This window comes from Pinus tabuliformis, chromosome 3_2 (assembly GCF_031772625.1).
Source record: "Pinus tabuliformis cultivar Carrire ecotype Pingquan chromosome 3_2, CPIR1, whole genome shotgun sequence".
In the NCBI taxonomy this organism is placed as follows: domain Eukaryota; kingdom Viridiplantae; phylum Streptophyta; class Pinopsida; order Pinales; family Pinaceae; genus Pinus; species Pinus tabuliformis.
In genome coordinates, this window is record NC_142302.1 from 176,148,313 (window position 1) to 176,171,754 (window position 23,442).

General features: G+C 37.9%; 1 pseudogene; it reads left to right on the forward strand.

Annotated features, from left to right (window-relative positions):
• Window positions 1-289: 289 nt before the first annotated feature.
• LOC149180359 (OVARIAN TUMOR DOMAIN-containing deubiquitinating enzyme 12 pseudogene) lies at window positions 290-1,367 on the forward strand (annotated as a pseudogene).
• The last annotated feature ends 22,075 nt before the right edge of the window (window positions 1,368-23,442 follow it).

The following is a 23,442-nucleotide window of genomic DNA, read 5'->3' on the forward strand; positions in this document are numbered from 1 at the left end:
ATGAGTCTTCTGCATTCATGTTTCAACGCATATATGATATTGACTGATCTTCTGCCAGTGGACAACTTCGTTAGTATGGTGCACATTTGAAATGTCGATTATAGTACAATAGGTTATATACTTGATTAGATCACCTAAGAAAGTTTTCAAGGCATATGCCTTCTGTATTGGTGGATAGGTTGAAATAGCAGTTAACTGATAAATTATACTTTGATTTTAACCTTCAGTTCAACATATAGGTCCTTATCTGAGCAATGACACTTCAAGGGAAACTAAGTTTTGTGAAAAAATGGTGACATATGAGCCAGATCCACATGTTGTCCGTTGGGGTCTCCATATTCTTGATGGGATTCTTTTTTCAATACAGGTCGTCAAATTAATGCCACTCAATTGAGTGACACTAATTTATATCGGGGGATTCAAGTTATGGAACCTCAATTTCCGAGAGAGTCCATGAATCTAGAGAATGATGAGATCATTGCACATGCCCTTCAAGAATAATTATCCTATCTGGTAGTTGTAGAAGCATTAGGTGACCCACACCCTGTCGAATATCATTTATAGGCCTCAATTGTTGCACATGATTGGCTTGGTCCAAGCCATAAAATATGTAGTGAAGGCCCATGTCATGTTAGGAACAATGAGAGTAAAGTAATTAAAAGGAGGTTGCAAGTCCATGCTCAATTCTGGAAAGAAGGCCTCAAGATGGTTATGAGGTTATCTATACATCTCTTGAGCTTTCAAATGAGTTTTCTTCTTTGGATGGGGAAGTTGGCAAAATATTGACGCGGATGAATTATGTGCCTCATATTTCTAGTATTAATGGAGACATTGCTACGATGGATGAAGCAACCACAAACCATCGAAGGTTGTTGGATAGGTTAACAATATGATTTAAGTGAACTCATAATTCCTGGAGATGGAAACTGCTTGTTTCAAGCACTTTTTGATCAGTTTTATCGAACTCTTGAGCATCATGAGTTTGACAGGCGACAAGTTGTTAATTAGCTAAAATTCAAACCAGAATTGTATGAAGGATATGTACCTACGACATATGATGGGTATCTAAAAAAAATTTAGTGATGATGGTGAATGGGGGCGACAACGTTACTTTGCAGGCTGCTACAAATTGTTATGGAGTTAAAATATGTGTGGTGACATCCTTCAAGGATACTTGCTTCATTGAAATTATACCAAAAGTTAAATGTTCAAAACGAGTGATATTCTTGAGTTTTTGGGAAGAAATACACTATAATTCCATCTATCCTAAAAGGGAGCCACCATATTTTTGTGAAAATAAGATGAAGAAACATTGCATGGAAGATATTTTCTTTGACCACCAAGTTCAACTCTTCAAAATGGAATAAAAAGTTGCAAAGGGAGATTGAGACTTCTGGCATGGGTGTACCATTGTACACAATCATGAAAAAGGCAGGATGTAACCAGGGTTGGTGAAGGCCAAAGGAAAAATACCAAAGACAATAGCTATCATGGAGAACATTGGGCGTATGTGGAAAAACATACACATGGAAAAAAGTAATTTCCATTTCACTGAGTCGCAAATGTGAGGCTTTCAACCTCTTCCAGTCACATGTCAGGCTCATAGTGGTTTCTCACTACAAACTAAGTTTGTGATTTGTGACCTATTGCAAGAATAGAAAACAGACAACCCCTTATCATACCAATATAAAGTAATGTGTAAGATTGTTAAAGGGGTGTTAAACACTTTAGGATGCAAACCAACGTGGGAATAAATAAAGTTTATATGAATACATGTCCAAACCAATATCAAAGAAATTTTGTCCTTTTGGTAAAGGGGTTAGGTTTCAAATTTGCTTGACACTGAAACTGCAAGAAAAAAGAAAGAAAGAAAGAAATTATTTTAACGTCCACAAGGCTAAAGATAGCATATGGGACAAATTGCTTCTTCATATGTTTGATGTATTCGACCCTTTTTTTGTGAAGCTTCAAAATAAATGCTCCCAGCTTCTCCACAAACCCCTCGCTAAATAGATTATCCCAAGAGCTAGCTGCCAGCATATCTACATAATTTTCTCTGTTGTCTTTGAAGGCCTCACATTCTAAAATGAAATGTTTTTATGTTTCCACTTTTCCAGAAGTCTTTCCTCTCACACTTCTTTTGGCATTTTCCAGCACCCTGTTTCACAACGAAGTTTATGAGAATTAGTCCTTAACTAGGCAATAAGAATTTTGGCTCTCCAATAGATATTGGCCTCTATGTATGCTTTTGGTTGATCACTATGAGTGGGATTAAACACTTCAATATAGTATTTTTTCTTTCTTCCTAGCTCCTTATCCCAAGTAAGCTTGTGGAACCTTTCCATGACAAAAGCTTTCATCTCTTTGTTGTTTATGGGATACGCATTCAAGCAAATACCCCATTTACTAAACCAATTGTTATTTTTCTGCATCCAAGTATTTTTTCTCTTGCACAATCTGTCATTAAAGACAACCTTAGGTCATCTACCCTTTTCCATTTGCTCGATTTTTTTTAATTACCTTACGAATTGCACCATAGCAATTGCTTCAATACGAGCAGTCCTTGTTTCACTTAACAATATAGTATAAGTAACTTCACTTTTAATCTTGAATTTGTTTGTAATCAAACACTTCTGAATTTTCTCAATTTGTCTCCACTACATGTCAGATGTAATGCTGGCCCATAGTGCACAGCCATATAGAATTGTCGGAATCACTAGAAGCCCAAAAAGAGTTTGAGTGGTTTTACAGTCCCATAACTCTACCTCTCTACACCTATTTTGAAAAGCATAAAATGATTTCCAACCCCTCAAAGTTCTTTTCTTTCTACAACCATTCCAGCTTAAATTTTTATTGAAGTCAATTCCGAGATTTTTGTAATCCGCAACTTCTTCCAGGATGTTGCCTTCAAAGTAGAACTTATGTTGGTTATATTTTATTTTTTTAGAGAAAACCACTACTTTCGTTTTGTTGATATTGACTTGCAATCCCCACACTTCTACAAAAATTCTCAAGGGATAGTAAGTGCTCTTGCAAACCAAAAGCCGATTTAGCAAGCAGAATAAGGTTATCTGCATACAAAAGAATCCTTATAACAAACTTGCCCAAATAGATATTGTCACCCCCTTGCGAATTTAACCACTCCTCAAGCTTGTCGATATATAAACCAAAAAGGGTAGGAGACAGTGGGCAACCTTGCTTGACCCCGATATCGCTTTTGAAACTTTCTTCAGAAATGCTTCCTGCAGTTCATTTTGACTTTCACCTCTTCATACAACTTATGCACAGCTGCTCTCAAATGTTTAGGAACCCCAAGTTCCTCCACTCTGTGCCAAAGCTTATCCCTATGAACCGAGTCAAACGCTTTTCTGAAATCAACAAAGCAACAAAAGACTTCTTCCTTTTTCTCCTAAACTTTTTCAATGATGTGCCTTAAAGTTATACAATGATCAATTGTGGAATGCTTAGGCCTAAAACCTGCTTTCCTTTTAGCACGCTTATCTCTTTCTTCTGCTCAATCGCTAATTTTTTTTTCTAGCATGCTTCGAAATAGCTTTGCAAACAAAGGGTTTAGCATGGTGGTCCTATAATTGGAGGGATTATTGATGTCACCGCTCTTAAAAAGAGGTATTGCAAAACTAGTTGTCCAATCTATGGGGAGCCCCTGTTGTATGATGTTGTTGAAAATTTTTGTAATGTGAGGTGCAAGAATTTTTTAGCCCCACTTTAGATATTTTGCTTGGATTTCAGTTAAGTCTTTTGCTTTTCCCACACCCAACTTCTTGATACCCATCTCTACCTCTTACACCGGAAGAGTTCAGTGTTAGTATTGACCAATGGGGAAGGGTCACCCTTGGGATCTTGCTCATAGAGTTGTTTTTCATAGTCAAACCATTTAGAAGTTGTAATACTATTTCCAGTTTGTATCTTTTTCGGTTGAAGCTCCTTCCAAAATAATTTGGGATTATTTTTCGCAAGGAAGATTAGTTCTTCCCTCCTTGAAACCATGAAATCGGTATTTTTCTTGCTTAATAACTGCTTGTAAGCTTTGAGCTTTATGTTATCCTTGTTTGACTCTTTCCACATTCTCCTTGCCTTTTTGCATTCCTCGTCAAACCAAGCATTAACTGGAAAGCAATTTGTTTCAGACTTCTTAATTTTGCTATTTTGCACTTTGCAAGTGCACATTGAATTAATTGTGTTAGTTCATGACAATGAAGGTTGTGAATTGTGATTTTCTCCTTCTCGAAGAGCCTCTCTAGTGTCATTTTGAAGGTATTACAATTTTTTGGGGTCAAAAGAATTATGCCCTGTGGGAGGTTTTGCTGGACATGCTGAATTTTTTACTCTAATTGTTTCTTTCCCGTCTAAGAGAAACATAAATAAATTGGCTTGTGATCGGATTTTAAGTCCCACGGCTGATCTCCAATCAAGACCTCCTCCATTTTCTCACACAAATCATGTGAGCAAATTACATAATCTACTACACTTGCTCCATTGTAAGTATTGCAAGTGAAATTACCGAACTTTGCTCATCTAGTCAAGCCATTACAAATGACTAAATCAAAGGCCCCACATAAAGTAAACAATTGTTCACTAAAGAGATTACAACCCTTGTCCTCTGAAATTCTTTCCCACTGATGATTACTCTCTTATGTAAGCCAAATAGGCTCACAATCATCTTTACAACAAAGAATGCTAGCTTGCTCACTTGCAGTCCTAACATTGAAATCACCCACTAAAAGGACTTCACCTAGCTGCGAATAAGTTGCAATATCCGCTTTTAAGACTGCAAATGGATCTTTGTAGTCAAGCCCTCTACTTTTGTAGATTTTTGAAACATGCAGCGCAAAATAGCATGCTGCGATTCTGATGTGGTTTCCATTTTCTGATATTTTTAACCAAATGAATTGCTTATTTGAGTCTTCTTTTTCTAACTGAATGAGACAGCCTTCTTTCTCCCTTACTAAAACCATGATACCCCCATGCCCTTTTCTATTCCCTGTTGCCTTGTTCCACATTGCCATCTTCCAGTATCCTTCAAACAGAGGTGCCTTGCACCCTTCATGCTCATGTGTTTCTATGAGGAAAAAATATCTCTATCTTCCGCAAGAGGCTCTAACCCAGGTCCTCGTCTCCATGGGTAACCTCTGCAGTTCCAACAAACTAATCTTAAGGAAACCTGTGTATGACTTGATTGCTATTTATTTTGACATGCAAGACTCACATTTGAGTCTTTGTCCTTGCTTTACCATACTAACCTTGCTTCATGATTTCTTGTTGAAGAGTTTGTTGCATCTTCTTTATTACCATTTTGCTGCTCTGTTTTGGAAGGAGGTCCAAATCGCACTATCACAACTTTGCCTTTATAAATCCATGCTCTCTTGCCTTCATCTCTTGCTGCCCTAACCTTTAACACTTCCTCTCTTCTTTCCTCTTGTTGTTTTACATTTAAATCTTCTTTTAGGAAAAAATGAGAACCCCTCAAGAGATAGTTTATAAATCTTGATAAGTGTTAGAAATAGTAATTACTCCCGGATGAGGAGTTGGCTAAACATAGAGAGTCAATTAACTTAGTGATTGAGTGTTGAGTCAAGTCAAGTGATAGACGACTTTTAGTGTGGTTGCATGTGGATGCATGTCAAGATATTTTAAGCAAGTTGCTAGTTGGAAAATGTTAAATACCCTTCATCGGATTCATTGTAAGAGTCATGTCTTGTGTGATCAATAGAATAACAACAACTCATGTTTTATGTGTGAATCCATGTTTTGTTTCCTTCGTCTTTCCAACAAATTGGTATCAGAGCAACACTACACAGAGCGAGTGAGAACAAATATCTGTGAGAGGAGAGAAATATATTTTATCATAGTGAATACTATAACGCACCTTGTAAGTTACATAGAAGACACACAAGGGTTCTCAGCGTTTTCTAAGCACGCAGGTAAAACCAAATTTTCGTGGCGTGAGAGGACTAACTCTGGGGTTTGTCATCGTGCAATGTGTTAGTCGCATGCCCCTAACACATGCCCTCATCACGAGAATCCCGTTAGTGTAAACAATTCGTGGAGTTTCGTAAGTTTCAGGCCTCAATCAATCACGGTCGCGTTAATCAAGTGGAGCAATTTTTAAACAGGCAAGGAAATTTGCTTAAAGAGGGTCACGTAAGTTTGTTAAGGAGTTGACTCAAACCAAAAAGGTTTGACCCTTAAAAGTTTGTTAAGCAGTTACGTAAATTTTAAAGGAGTCATGATAAAGTGTTTTTCGAATTCAAAAAGAGGGTTTGGAAAAGTATTTTTAATAAACAAAAAACAAAATTGGTTGGAATTTATTAGAAAGGAGAAATTTTTAAAAGAAGGGTTTTATTGAAAATGATGTTTTTTTTGTCAACCTAATAAAAAAGAAGCCTTGGATTTAAAAAAAAAAAAAGAGTTTTTATTGACAAGAGAATTTAGGGCTTTGTAAAGTCCGTACAAGTTTTGGTGTTTTGTCAAGCATGACAGTTTTTTGGGTGAAGATTGTGCTTTATGGGGGCGCATATTGAAAATCATATTTTCGTTCAGGGGTGATATGGAAGATAGCCTCATGCAATCAGGAAAGAAATTATAAGGCAGAAGAAAGACCACAGTCATAGGTCGCAAAGCGCGACTGAAGCATATTAATAACAGAAATCAAAAAGAAAAGACAAAGATCATTGCCATGATTAGAGAGGTTCAGGCCACAACCAAGGAACTGAGAAGTCTAGCAGAAGACAAAGAAAAAATCGAGGGTGATTGGTGTATCTTTGATCTGCTACCACCTCCTATGTTTACAAGTGAATATTTTGATCATTGGGTTATCAAGATGTTAAATTTTCTTAGAGCTAAAGAGTTAATTGAGGATGGGTCTAATAACTCATATGATGCAGTATGTGATGTTTTAACATTGAATTTTATAAAATATGCATTGAATGAGAAGTGTTTGTGCAAGGTATAAAAAGCTACAACCTCCAAGGAAGCGTGGAAGATCTTGGAAGTAGAGTTTGGCACAAAGGAGAGTGACATGCAGCAGCAGGTTATGTCACAAGCAAAGAAGTTAGCCGCAGATATGAGATTAGATGAACAAGACTCTGAGAGAAAAACAAATCTTAGAGAATCCCACTCAAAAGTGGATGATGGTTATCAAGACCATAAAATTGAAACCCATTATGCAAGCATGCATATGGATGAAGAAGATGCAACAAAGATTGCAGAGAGAGAAGCAACAGCCTCTGTGTGTGAAACAGAGCAAGAGCATATAAATGCTCAAATACTCCACTGTAGCATGGATGATATAGATGACGGTGAATCCCATTATGATGAAACACATGTGGATGATAACGGCAAAGTTATATGTGAATTGGTGAATCTAGCCGCAGCTGATGGATTTGGTGAAGTTGAAATTGTCAATGAAATTGACAATGAGCACATGCATGCTCGGATATCCCACCATAGTGTGGATGAACATTATGTTGATGATATGTGTGTTTTGTTTTTTGATACAAAGATTGATTGTGGAAATATGGTAAGCGCCATGTTTGATGAAGCATTGAAGAGTGAAGATGTCATTATAGCAACAAGATATGAAACAGTTGGCACTGCTCATGAAGCAGTATGTCATCTAGCATCAATTGATGATCAAGAACATGATAAAGTGATTGAAGAGTTTTTATAATAATATCCATTAACAACATAACAGTGGAAGACAACCTCCATGCAGTTGAAAAGAAGGCAGATGTAGAGCAGGAGGCTCTCACTAAAGAGAGTCATATGAAAGATGTTTTTAACATTGTTTTTGAATATGCAGGTGTTCAAAATAGCATGGGAGTAAAAGTTGAAAGCAAGGTTATTAATAAATTTGATGCAGATTTGAAGCTCATTGAAGAATGGATTTAGAAACCAATAGAACAAATTGATGTGAGTCTTAAAGAAGCAGTTGGAATAAAAGAATTGAATGAAATGGTGAATATTGATCTTGAGTGTGCATATTACAAGAAAAAAGCAGTAGTACCTAATGATGAAAGTGAAAAAAATGATATGAAAGACAAATATGAATGCATTGAAACCATTTTTGAAGATCCAATGTTTTGGTAGCAATCCATAGTTGAACGAATATTTGAAGAGGAAGTTGTAGAGGACATGATCCAATTGTTTTTCAGAACAAGTTCAAGACAAGTCAAAGAAAAATTGCAACAGCAACAAGTGAATAAAGCCTACAACAAGAAAGTTCAAGAGAAAATGAAGCAATTTCGAGGATTTGAAATTTGGAAAAAGAGAAAAAGAAAATGCAAAATTGTAAAAGCCTTGAGTCATTGTAAGCCTAGCTAAGACATAGACCAGCATGCATGTTTGTGTGATAGTTAAGTCATGTTGATTTATGTTGAGTTATGTTGAGTCATACGGTCATAATTAAGAGGGAGTGTTAGAAATAGTAATTACTCCTGCATGAGGAGTTGGCTAAACATAGAGAGTCAGTTAATTGAGTGATTGAGTGTTGAGTCAAGTCCAGTGATAGATGACTTTTAGTGTGTGGTTGCATGTAGATGCATGTCAAGATATTTTAGGCAAGTCGTTAGTTGGAAAAGGTTAAATACCCTTCACTGAGTTGTGTGATCAATAAAAGAGCAGCAACTCATGTTTTGTGTGTGAATTCATGTTTTGTGTGTGAATTCATGTTTTGTCTCCTCCGCCTTTCCAACAATAAAAACAACCCATCAAACATGTATGTCACCATCACTGAAAACCGATACAAATCAATAATATTGCACCATCTTGCTGGACATCTGCTACGACTAGAATCCACGTATTAACAGCGCTGGCAGCATGGTTGAGCTTAACCTTAATAATGAGGCAATCCAAACGCATCACTCGGGCCCATCGAAATCCAGGGCATCATGCACTATGCCAACAAATGCCTATGTTGAAATTATGATTGTGCCAATGCATGTTGGATATTTTTAAATGGGAAAATACCAAAACCAGCAAAATATTCACCACAGAGACAATGCTCTGTTTACTCTGCCCAAGATCTTTTGACAGGGAACCTCTTAAAACCAAAATGACTCAGAAGACACCATTACACAGTCACAAAGCATTTCTATTAATTTAAAAAAAAAAGAACTGATACATATTTCATCCTCTGTGCAAAGAAGGATTCACAAAACAAAACTCTCTTTTTTTTTTTTCACTGATTTTCCACTGCTGTGGAGATTACATAAACAATCCTCTGTTCTTCAATGGAAAGAGGAAAACATTACATCCCTGTTTTTCTTTTTAATATTTCGCACTGCTGTGCACCCAAAAAAAAACTATCGCAACTCTACGCAGCCACCACACCATTACAAAAAAAAACTACAACACATAAACTACATTTATGTCAACGTATATATAAAAACATATATAAAAAATATAAAACATATTAAACGTGCCCATAACTATATTAAAGGCATGGGACGTATGCCCATCACATATTAAAATTCCTCCACCAAAAAACTACGACAAACATTAAACTCCATTGAATTCCTCCTACGGCAGTCAACGCATAAGTTTTTTTTACTCCACGCAAGATGTGATTTGACGCGAGTGGAGGGCAACTTTGGAAATCGACGGCTGAGATCGAGCGCCCTGATCACTTGGCTGATCCAACGAGGTTCGCACACCAACCTCGGGAAAACAAAACGAACTTTAACGTCCGGGGAACAACGGATTTGACTGCTGTACAAGGGACGCGTGGCGCGGTTTCATTGTGTCGGAGCCCCTCCTGCTCGTACAGTCTTTGGAGAATGGCGGTGCGGGGAGACCGGGGTGGTTTTCGGAAAACCACCGCGCGCTGTAAAATTACAAATTTAACACTCCCCTTTAATTTTAACAGCCGCGCGTTCGGTCATTCCCAAACACTTTCTCAAAAATTCAAAACTCTTCTGAACCAGTGGCTTTGTCAAGATGTCTGCAACCTGTTCCTAGGTCCTGCAATGTTCGAGGACAATTTCTCCATTGTTCACTAATTCTCTGATGTAGTGAAACCTTGTATCAATGTGTTTCGTTCTCTTATGAAACACTGAATTCTTTGACAAAGCAATAGCAGAGCTATTGTCACAAAAGACCACTGTCACTTTTGCTTGCTCTTGGCCTAAGCTTCTCAACATCCTTCTCATCCAAACTGCCTGACAAGTTGCTGCTGTCGCTGCCACATAGTCTGCCTCTGCTGTAGATAATGCTACAATGGACTGCTTCTTAGAAGCCCATGAGATGGCTCCTGAACCCATATTAAAAACATAACCGGAAGTGCTCTTCCGATCATCTACACTTCCAGCCCAATCACTATCAGTGTATCCAACCAAATCTGAATGTTTTGAGACATGATATAAAATTCCAAACATTTTGGTACCTTTCACATACCTCAAAATTCTCTTTGTTGCCTGCCAATGTGCCTCCTTTGGCCTCTCCATAAATCTGGAAATTAAGCTAACAGCATACATAATATCAGGTCTAGTTGCTGTTAAATACATAAGGCTGCCCACAATGCTTTTATACAAGCTAGGATCAAAATCCTTGCTGCTGTCCTCTCTGCTGAGCTTTAATCCCATCACTGTGGGAGTAATTGCTGCCTTGCACTCTTCCATCTTAAATCTGCCCAAAACTTGATTTACATATCTTGCTTGAGATATAAAAATTCCTTTTTCATTTTGATCTACTTCTATGCCTAAGAAGTATCTCAACAAACCCATGTCAGTCATTTCAAATTCATCCTTCATGACTGATTTAAAATTCTCAATAAGATAAATATCATTTCCAGTGAAAATAACATCATCTACATACAAGACAACAATTAAAATTTTACCATCCTTTTCCTTGATATAGACTGTGGGCTCTCCTTCACATTTGTCAAATTCATTATCCAATAGATATGAATCTATCCTGCTGTACCATGCTCTTGGCGCTTGCTTCAGCCCATAAAGAGCTTTCTTCAATTTGCACACTTTGTGCTCTTCACCTTTCTTCTCATATCCGAGAGGTTGTTCAATGTACACCTCTTCTTTTAACACTCCATTTAGGAATGCTGACTTCACGTCCATTTGGTAGACTTTCCATTTGTTTTGAGTTGCTATGGACAACACTGCTCTCACTGTTTCCATTCTTGCAACCGGGGCGAAAGTCTCCTCATAATCTCTCCCATACTGCTGCTTGTAGCCTTTGACAACCAGCCTTGCTTTATGCCTTTCAATCTTGCCTTCAGCATTGCTCTTGGTCTTGTAGACCCATTTCACACCAATGACTTCTTTGCCTTTTGGTAACTCAACCAAATCCCATGTTTTGTTTTTCTCTATGGCATTGATCTCCTCATCCATAGCTTCTATCCATTTCCTATCTTTAATTGCTTCTCCGAAATGAATAGGATCATCAACATGACAATACAAGGCAAATAAGGAATTCATTCCTTCATCATAAATTTCACTTAGATTTCTAAACTTCTTACCTCTTTCACTTGGTGTGCAAGTGCTTGAAGATGCACTTGAATTTCCTCCTTGTGGTGTGCTTGGAGAAGCACTTTCATTTATCCTCAATGGTGTACCTTGCTGTTCTTGTGTTGGTGCTGCTGTTTGGAGATTCATTTCAGCCACTTCCTCTTCATCCTCATCATGAGACAAACAGTTCTTGACATTCACTGTTTTCTCTATGCTTCCATCCCAAGCTTCCTCTTCAATGAATTGAACATCTCTGTTGACAAAAAACTTCTTGGTGGATGGGATGTACAGCCTGTAGGCTTTGGATTCATCACTGTATCCAACAATGATACACTTCTCCCCTTTGCTGTCCAACTTCTTCCTTAGCTTATCTGGAATGTGTGCATAGGCCACACACCCAAAAACTCTCATGTGGGTGACTACTTGCTTTCTCCCACTCCATGCCTCTTCTGGCACTTTGTTCATGACTGCCTTTGTAGGACACCTGTTCAAAATATAAACTGTACAATGTACAGCTTCAGCCCAATACTCATTTGGCAAATGCTTTGCCTTCAACATGCTCCTTGCCATCTCCATGATGGTTCTGTTCTTCCTTTCAGCAACTCCATTTTGCTGTGGGGTGTACCGAGTTGTGAACTGTTTATGTATTCCATTTTCTCTACAAAACTTTAGGAATTCATTTGAGATATACTCACCTCCTCTATCAGTTCTCAATACTTTTATGTGCAGCCCGTTTTGGTTCTCCACAAGTGCTTTGAAATTTTGGAATTTCTCAAACACTTCACTTTTGTTCTTAAGGAAATATATCCAAGTCTTTCTTGTAAAATCATCAATGAATGTCAAGAAATATAGGCTGCCAGCTAATGATGGAGCTTGCATTGGTCCACACAAATCTGAGTGGATAATTTCTAAGGGTGCCTTTGCCCTTATGCTTTTCCCTGATGGAAAACTCTCTCTATGTTGTTTGCCCAATATACAACCTTCACAAAGGCTGTCTGGCTTCTCTATCAATGGTAATCCTCTTACCATTCCTTTTCTACTCAACAAATTTAGACCTCCAAAATTTAGATGCCCGAATCTCAAGTGCCATAACCAATTTTCATTCTTTGGCACGCTTTGGAAGGCCTCTTGGGTGACTGCTGCCATTTCCCTTTTGTTCTTCATGTCTGCCCTGATCCGGAGAGGGAACATCTTGTTCCTTGTCATCTTCACTTCAGCAATGCATCTTTTGCTGGGTGGTATGTCCTTGATGGTGCACACATCATTTACAAAGTAAACATTGTAACCCTTTTGGATAAGCTGTCCAACACTCAATAGGTTACATCTCATTCCGGGGACATAGTAGACATCTGCTATGGTTTTCCTTTCTCCTTGCTTTGTAAATATTTTTACCTCCCATTTTCCCATAACAGACACTTTACTATCAGTTCCTAGTGTGACCTCTGATTTCAAATTCTGATTTAAGGCTGAAAAGAGGGCTATATTCCCTGTCATATGGTTGCTGCAACCTGAGTCTAAAAACCATATGTCCTCACTATGTGTTTCAGCCATGTTACAAGCTAACAGGACATTTTCTTGACTGTTGTTTTCTCTTGTAACATTTGCATTTTGTCTGTTGTTCATATCATGCTGTTTCTTTCTACAATCACTAGCATAATGTCCATACTTTTTGCAATAATAGCATTGAACATTAGATTTATCATACCTTTGTCCTTGAGCCTGATACTGATCTCTTTGTTGGCTGCTGCCTTGACCTTGGTTCTGATTTGGATTGCTGCCTCTTCCTTGTGCATTTGATGGGCTGTTCCTTCCACCTCTGTTCTGGCTTCTGCCTCTTCCTCTTTGGTTTCCTCTTCCTTGACCTCTTCCTCTTCCAAAGGACATCTGGGTCTTGAAGGCTTGCTCAAGAGATGAGTTTTCATTCCTACTCAACCTCTGCTCATGAGTTATCAGTGATGCATGTAGCTCATCAACTGAATATTTTGAGAGATCCTTTGTCTCTTCAATGGTGGTGACTATGGCATCAAACCTTGAGGGTAAGACCCTCAATATTTTCTCCACTATTCTTCTATCTTCAATTGTTTCTCCATGAGTTCTCATTTGTGTGATTACACCAATCACATGAGTGAAGAATGATTCAATGTTGTCTGACTCCTTCATGTTCAAGTTTTCAAAATCCTTTCTCAGCATTTGCAATTTTGTTGTCTTCACTCTCTCCATGCCTTGATAGGCTGTCTTGAGAGTTTTCCATGCTTCATGTGATGTTGTAGCTGCTGCTATCCTTGGGAATATACTCTGGTCCACTGCTTGATACAACAAGACAATGGCCTTTGCATCCTTTTTGCTATTGAGCTTCAGCTGATCCTTCTCTCCCTGAGTTAATGCATTGAACTCAGTTTCATCTGCTAGTTCCTCAAACCCATATTCTACTAGTTCCCATATATCTTGAGAGATGAACAAAGCTCTCATGGTTATAGACCAGTAGTCATAGTTCTTCCCATTAAAGTGTGGGAGCTGGGTGTTGAACATACCCATGCTTGTGCTTGCCATTCCTTGCATCTTGAACTATGGTTTTAAATCCTTGACTGTGATTTTTTTTTTTTTTAAACTGACTGTCTTCAGCAATAACAAGAGAAATGCTTTTGGGGAATACCTGAATCCTTCGCTGTCTGAGTCTTCTGTCTGCCTGAGAAGTTTTGCTGCAGCAACAACCTTCTCCCTTCAACTTCTTTAACTTCTTTAAAGAGCCTGGTCCTGCGCCGATACCACTGTTGGATATTTTTAAATGGGAAAATACCAAAACCAGCAAAATATTCACCACAGAGACAATTCTCTGTTTACTCTGCCCAAGATCTTTTGACAGGGAACCTCTTAAAACCAAAATGACTCAGAAGACACCATTACACAGTCACAAAGCATTTCTATTAATTTAAAAAAAAAGCACTGATACATATTTCATCCTCTGTGCAAAGAAGGATTCACAAAACAAAACTCTCTTTTTTTTTTTTCACTGATTTTCCACTGCTGTGGAGATTACATAAACAATCCTCTGTTCTTCAATGGAAAGAGGAAAACATTACATCCCTGTTTTTCTTTTTAATATTTCGCACTGCTGTGCACCCAAAAAAAAACTATCGCAACTCTACGCAGCCACCACACCATTACAAAAAAAAAACTACAGCACATAAACTACATTTATGTCAACGTATATATAAAAACATATATAAAAAATATAGAACATATTAAACGTGCCCATAACTATATTAAAGGCATGGGACGTATGCCCATCACATATTAAAAGTCCTCCACCAAAAAAACTACGACAAACATTAAACTCCATTGAATTCCTCCTACGGCAGTCAACGCATAAGTTTTTTTTACTCCACGCAAGATGTGATTTGACGCGGGCGGAGGGCAACTTTGGAAATCGACGGCTGAGATCGAGCGCCCTGATCACTTGGCTGATCCAACGAGGTTCGCACACCAACCTCGGGAAAACAAAACGAACTTTAACGTCCGGGGAACAGCGGATTTGACTGCTGTACAAGGGACGCGTGGCGCGGTTTCATTGTGTCGAAGCCCCTCCGGCGCGTACAGTCTTTGGAGAATGGCGGTGAGGGGAGACCAGGGTGGTTTTCGAAAAACCACCGCGCGCTGTAAAATTACAAATTTAACAATGCACAAGGGTCACCTCGCCATGCGTTACAGTTTTGAGGAATGCTCATGATTACAACACGCCACGTTTGCAATCAATAAATGGGCTTGTAATGGGCAAAACTCAATGAGAGTTCCAGAAGGTAGGGTTGGTGGCAGGTTTTATCTCAAGCTAAAAATATGAATTTCTCCTTGTCAACCGTGTTGATGAACCTCACGGAGATATTGGGATCTTAGCCCTCGGTTTCCATCCATCAAAGGATATAGTAGGAGTTGTTCCTAGGGCGGAAATTTCAAGCTATGGGTTGACATAGGCAGGAATGTGGATAGGATTATGGTTGGAGGTGTCGATCGGTTGGCTCATGCAAACGAAAGGCTATGTTATCTTTTGGTACCTAAAAACAAATCGTTTCGTTCAGTCATTGGAGGGCCATTGTGCTTAAAGTCATTCTTAGCGCTGCCATTTATTCGAAAGCCACATCTTTTGTATCTTCAGTCAAAGAGCAGGGGCCACGTGGGTATGAAGCCATGTTTGGACATAATCGCTACCGACCCGAGGTCGCCAGATCGCATCCTGGGGCTTCAGCAGATAACCAGAAGACGTGATCCAACCTGCGTTTCGTTTTCACGACCCCTAGACAATTACAAAGTTGCACCTGGAAGCCCCTCATCCACCTTGAACATGCGATCTCGACTATAATGCGACTGTGCGACCTTTTCTAGGGTCGCCGAGTCACGAAATCGTACTTGAAAAGTTCATGGCTAGTTTGACCCATCCTCTTTGGCGACTACTCACGATATGGATGTGGATGTTAATTTTGGAAGTGGGCCACATGAAGTCGATATAAAGGGCAGACTCGCTTCACAACCGTGTGAGGTAATAGCTTTATACATGGTGCTCTCTAGCATTATACAAAGTTGCCCAATGTCAAGCATGTTACTATCAACACTAATGGTATTAAAACACAGGAATTGGGTGAGTTTTGGTACTCTCAAGAGAATGGACATTAGAATGCACGAGATATTTTTCTCTGTCTTAATCCAAGAAGAAACCTCCAATTAATCGTACAAAGTGAGTGATGGTGAATACTTCGAAACATGTCACGAAGGTTGATGGGGTTGTGTAAGAAGATGCTTATTGAGTGGCCGTCAGAAGAGCCCCAGAGAAAACCTCAAGCGCCTACACGAAGCATATGGTGACGGTACTAAGGGCTCATATAAGTTTTGATCATGTTAACAAAATAAACGCGGAATGTCAGCTGATTGCGCCACTGCGAGTATGGGGTTCACAATGGAAAATGTAACGTTTCCAAAAGAAAATCAAGTACTCAAAAATGAATAGAGGTCAATGAATTTCATTGTAAAGTGAAATCTTTATCCATGAACTACACCACTAATTTGTATGGGTCGTTGCCATAATTGGCTTTGGTGCATAAACACCATGAATAAATGGTATTGTAAGGTAGTGATGGAAGAATGGGGCACAAGTGACATATGAATAAATGGTATTGTAAGGTAGTGATGGAAGAATGGGGCACAAGTGACATATGAATAAATGGTATTGTAAGGTGGTATTGTAAGGTAGTGATGGAAGAATGGGGCACAAGTGACATTGATACAAATATGAAGCATCCGCATTGGATCACACATCACCACATATGCAGAAGGTACATGATAATGTGGCTATCCTTGAAGCTATATTTAAATGTTGGGGTGGTCAAACAAAGTGCTACTAAGGGGAGTACCATGAATACTACACACAAAGTTGTGATAAAACACGCCTATTTGAGAATGTAATGCGTAGCTAATATAGACACGAGCTGGAAAAGGAAATCAGTGGTCGAACGACGTTAGAAGAATATCACGCCACCAACCTTTAAATACTTTATTGGGTTTCATGAATCAATAGTATTAACAATAAGTATTCCTTATTTCATTGAAACATGTTAAATATCCCAAGTCTTAATTAATCTTTACGTGTTTTGAAAATAAGTGTTAGTGATCATTCATGCCTAGTGCTTGGGAATTCTTGAACCAAATCAATAGTGATAGTGGAATGTACAAATTGGTGTCAAGGTTGAAGACTTAGAGAATAGACCCCAACAATGTCATATCGAAGAATTGCACAAGGTAGAAAAGGGAATGAGATTTTGGCATGTGCAGAGGAATTACAGTTAGCGATCATTCATGCCTAGTGTTTGGGAATTCTTGAACATAACTAGTGCTTGGGAATTCTTGAACCAAATCAATAGTGATAGTGAAATGTACAAATTGGTGTCAAGGTTGAAGACTTAGAGAATAGACCCCAACAATGTCATATCGAAGAATTGCACAAGGTAGAAAAGGGAACGAGATTTTGGCATGTGCAGAGGAATTACAGTTAGCGATCATTCATGCCTAGTGCTTGGGAATTCTTGAACCAAATCAATAGTGATAGTGGAATATACAAATTGGTGTCAAGGTTGAAGACTTAGTTTCAACTTATAAATAAACTGGTTCCATACAAGCTTCAAGAACCATTTAATGAGATCAATGGTGTGAATTCTAAGTTGATTGGATGTAAAGGAGGGGCAATAGCCTATGCAAGTCTCCATGATTCCACTATTGGAAACAAGAACCCTAGGGATTCTCATAACCTTCTTTGTTCCTCTCACATTTTCTCTTCTATCAATATGTAAATGTTCTTATCATGGTATCAGTAGCTATGTTGAGATCAATGGAGCATGTACTAGGCAAGAGGCATGAGAGAGTAGTAAGAAAGTTCAAGACTAATGAGGGTAGTTCAAGGGTCACGGTAGGTGAACAATCACTTCATCTCTATAAATGTGCCATCATGCCTCATTACAAGGGGACTTTAGCACTTGAATAGGGGCTAGAATAAGATAGATGATTTGTGCTTGAGAGCTAGAGGCACTCAGGCTCTTGGCAGCTATTAGGGTGAGTGTTAGTGAGGCTAGAGTTTTGTATTGGATAATGGAAGGAGTAACCCATTCTCAACTATTGAGCTTTGATGGTTTGCATAATATGTACTTGTCTTTGCAATAACTTCAATAAGAAGTGATTTGTCTTCTGCATTGATTCCCATGATTTTCAACTTGGTTATATTGGCTCTTCAGTATTTCCATTGTGGTTGTATGTGTGTTTTCATGTGAGTAATACGTTAATGAACTAGTTTGTAACTCATTGCTTGCATGTCTACTTTGAATCCTTGCTTTCTTACTCCATGCCATGTCGGTGACCTATTGTGAATTAATTTGTGACTAACCTTTGGCATGTTCTTGTTCATGTATGTCTGATTGGGTTTCAGCTCACTAATCCTTATCGTGGCATACTTCTCCTTGTTATTGTTGTTGCATCCTTGTATCTCGTTTTGCAAGTTGTTAATCGTGGGTTGACCTTGCTCCCGTAATCTAGGCATGTATTCCTTGTTTTTACTCTAACGTCTACACATTTAATAACCAAGAGCGAAACATTCATGGTGGCAGTCGGGATCACATACCAGATGGGGCTCCTATCCTAAACTGTGTGAGGTCTAATTGGGACCTCACATAGGGGAGACCCTCTAATTGTTGGCGACATCCAAAATCGTCAACAAGTCTCTATGAAAACATCAATCATATGCTCCTCTGGAATATTAGTTACATTGATATTCAATCTTTGAAAGTCGTCAATGTGCTCTGCCATTGAACCCTTTTGTTTGAGATTTATCAATTAGATAAATAAAGTATTACTCTTTGTATCCTCATAATGTGTTACCAATTTCTCCGAAAAAATTGTCCAAGTGACAATTGATTTATGAGAACAAAGCCATTGATACCACACAAATTGATTGGGTTCTAAATATAAAGATCTAGTTTGTACCTTTTGTGTGCATGGCACATCATTGTATTTTATGTTTGTATAGTTTTGAAAATTTTAAGTTGATTAATTAGAATTAATCATTTTTACTTATTTAGAAAAAAATGATATTCAAATTATTGTGCCTAAAACACTCTAAGCCTAGTATGAGATGTTGTGTAGTAATGTTACATTTAAAAATAATAAAATAATACTCAGATTAGAAACTTTAAAAATAGTAATAATAGTAATAGCAAAACAAATCAATGTCCACCATAAATAAAATACTTCAATTTCTACCTTAATTTTACATCAACTTTATATAGAAACATATAACAATTGAATGTAAAATAATAATAATAATCGTCCATGAAGATAGCTCAATCATGTTAGGAAGTATGATGTAAGTCAAGAGGTTTTTATATTAAAACATTGTGGATCAAGTCAACAAAATAATAATAATTTACTTTTAAGTACGAGAAATATATATATATATATATTTTTAATTGCTACCGAGCTAAGGTCGTAAAATCGCATCCCAGGGCTTCAGCATATAACTAGAAGATGTGACCCAACCTGCTTTGCATTCTCACTGACCCCTGGACAATTCGCAAAGTCGCACCTGGAAGCCCCTCATCCATCTTAAACATGCGATCTCGACTATAATGCGACTGTGCGACGTTTTCTAGGGTCGTTGAGTCGCAAAATCGCACTTGGAAAAGTTGATGGCCAGTTTGACCCATCCTCTTTGGCGACTACTCATGATATGGATGTGGATGTTAATTTTGGAAGTGGGCCACATGAAGTCGATATAAAGGGGGGGACTTGCTTCACAACCGTGTGAGGTAATAGGTTTATACATGGTGCTCTCCATCATTATACAAAGTTGCCCAATGTCAAGCACGTTACTGTCAACACTAATGGTATTAAACCACAGGAATTGGGTGAGTTTTGGTACTCTCTCAAGAGAATGCAGGAGATATTTTTCTCCGTTTTAATCCAAGAAGAAACCTCCAATTAATTATACAAAGCGAGTGATGGTGAATACTTCCAAACATGTCACGAAGGTTGATGGGGTTGTGTAAGAAGATGCCTATTGAGTGGTCTTCAAAAGGGCGCCAGAGCAAACCTCAAGTGCCCACACGAAGCATATGGTGATAGTAGTAAGGGCTCATATAAGTTTCGATCATGTTAACACAATAAAAGCGGAATTTCAGCTGACTGCGCCACTGCCAGTATGGGGTTCACAATGGAAAATGTAGCGTTGCCAAAATGATTTGGTAGAATGAATATAGCTCAATGAATTTCATTTTGAAGTGAAATCTTTAGCCATGAACTACACCACTAATTTGTATGGGCCGTTGCCATAATTGGCTTTGGCGCATAAACAACATGACTAAACGGTGTTGTAAGGTAGTGATGGAAGAATGGGGCACAAGCGATATTGATACATGTATGAAGCAGCCGCATTGGATCACACATCACCACATATGCAGAAGGTACATGATAATGTGGCTATCCTTGAATCTATATTTAAATGTTGGGGTGGTCATACAAAGTGCTACTAAGGGGAGTACCATGAATACTACATACAAAGTTGTGGTATAACATGCCCATTTGAGAATGTAATGCGTAGCTAATAGAGGGACGGGCTGGAAAAGGATATCAATCTTGGAACGATGTTGAAAGAATATCACACCACCAAATACTTTATTGGGTTTCATGAATCAATGTTATTCACAATAAGTATTTCTTATTTCATTGAGACATGTTATACCTGTTTTACATATAAGGGTCAACGATTATTTATGCATAGTGCTTGGGAATTTTTGAACCAAATCAATATTGATCGTGGAATGTACAAATTGGTGCCAAGGTTGAAGACTTGGAGAATTGAGCCAACAATGTCACATCGAAGAATTGTAGAAGGTAGAAAAGGGAACGAGATGTTGGCATGTGCAGAGGAATCACAGTTCTCGCAGAAATAGAGTTTCAACTGATAAATAAATTGGCTCTATACAAGCTTCAAGAACCATTTAATGATATCAAAAGTGTGAATTCTAAGTTGATTGGATGTAAAGGAGCGGCAATAGCCTATGCAAGTCTCCATGATTCCACTATTGGAAACAAGAACCCTAAGGATTCTCATAACCTTCTTTGTTCTCCTCACATTTTCTCTTCTATCAATATGTAAATGTTCCTATCATGGTATCAGTAGCTATGTTGAGATCAATGGAGCATGTACTAGGCAAGAGGCATGAGAGAGCAGTAAGGAAGTTCAAGAGTCATGAGGGTAGGTCAAGGATCACAGTACGTGAACAATCACTTCATCTCTATAAATGTGCCCTCATGCCTAATTACAGGGGGACTTTAGCACTTGAGTAGGGGCTAAAATAAGAAAGATGATTTGTGCTTGAGAGCTAGAGGCACTTAGCTCTTGGCAGCTAGTAAGGTGAGTTGTAGTCAGGCTAGGGTTTTGTATCAAATAATGGAAGGAGCAACCCATTCTCCACTATTGGGTTTTGATGGTTTGCATAATATGTACTTGTCTTTGCAACAACTTTAATAAAAAGTGATTTGTCTTCTGCCTTGATTCCCATGATTTCAACTTGGTTATATTGGCTCTTCAGTGTTTCCATTATGGTTGTGTGTTTTCATGTGAGTAATAGGTTAATGAACTAGTTTGTAACTCATTGCTTGCATGTCTACTTTGAATCCTTGCTTTCTTACTCCATGCCATGTCGGTGACTTGTTGTGAACTAATTTGCGACTAACCTCTAGCATGTTCTTGTTCATGTATCTGATTGGGTTTCGTCTCAGTCATCCTTATCGTGGCATACTTCTCTTTGTTATTGTTGTTGCATCCTTGTATCTCGTTCTGCAAGTTGTCAATCATGGGTTGACCTCGCTCTCGTAATCCAGACATTTATTCTTTGTTCTTACTCTAACGGCTACACATTCAGTAGCCATAAGATAAACATTCATGGTGGTAGTCGGCCCACATATCGGATGGGGATCCTATCCTAAACTGTGTGAGGTCTAATTGGGACCTCACACTGGGGAGACCCCCTAGTTGTTGGCGGCATCCAACACCGTCAACATGTCCCTATGAAAACATCAATCATATGCTCCTCTGGAATATTAGTTACATTGGTATTCAATCTTTGAAAGTCCTCAATTTTCTCTACCATTGAACCCTTTTGTTTGAGATTTATCAATTGGATAATTAAGGTATTACTCTTTGTATCCTCATAATGTGCTACCAATTCTTCCGAAAAAATTTGACAATTGATTTATGAGAACAAAGCCATTGATACCAGACACACTGATTGGGTTCTAAATATAAAGATGTAATTCATACATTTTGTGTGTGTGGCACATCATTGTATTTTATGTTTGTATTGTTTTGAAAATATTAAATTGATTAATTATAATTAATCATTTTTATTTATTTAGAAAAAAATAATATTCAAATTATTGTGCCTAAAACACTCTAAGCCTAGTATGCAGGAGATGTTGTGTAATAATTTTACATTTAAAAATAATAAAATAATATTTACATTACCAAATTAAAAAATAGTAATAATAGTAATAACAAAATAAATCAATGTCGGCCATAAATAAAATACTTTAATTTCCACCTTAATTTTACATCAACTTTATATAGAGAGATATAGCAATTGAATATAAAATAATAATAATAATAATAGTCCATGGGATAACTCAATCATATTACTAAATATGATGTAAATTAAGAGATTTGATATTCAAAGACATGTGGTTCAAGCCAACAAAATAATAATAATAATTTACTTTTAAGTACTAAGAATATTTTTGTTTCATAAGCAAAAAACTGACTGGAATTTTATTCAAAGCATTCTGAAAATTGGTTCTACTAAAAATATGCATATATCCAATCCAATGTTCGAAAATTGGTTCTACTAAAATATGCATATATCCAATCCAATGTTCTTAAGGTCAGAAATGGAAATGTTGAGAAGTCTTCATTTTCCCAAAAACAAAAATATGTAAAGAGCAGAGATCAAGAATGACCATAACAACAACAATGACCAAAACCGTGTCCTGCTACGGGATAACAATTATGCATTCCTCCCTTACTGTATCATCTGAAATAAAGTTGTAGAAAATGAAGCCCTCTGGATCGCGCAATTCCATCTTTGAAAGAGCATCAACAGTCCTGTTTGATTTTCTGTATATGTGCATCATAGTGAAATTCCTAAAATTCTGAATCAAATCCCTGATTTGATCTCTCCATCCCCGAAGTTCTGGAGGGTCGAAACAGGATATACCAGAAAATCCATCAATGATTGTTTTAAAATCCCCGTATATATGAATATTTTGGAACTCCTTTTCCTTTACAAACCATAATAAGCCCCAGAGGGCTATCATCTCGGCCCTGGAGTTTGTACCTCTCCCCCATTCCAGTGATTCCAGTGTAACTTGTAGCCAG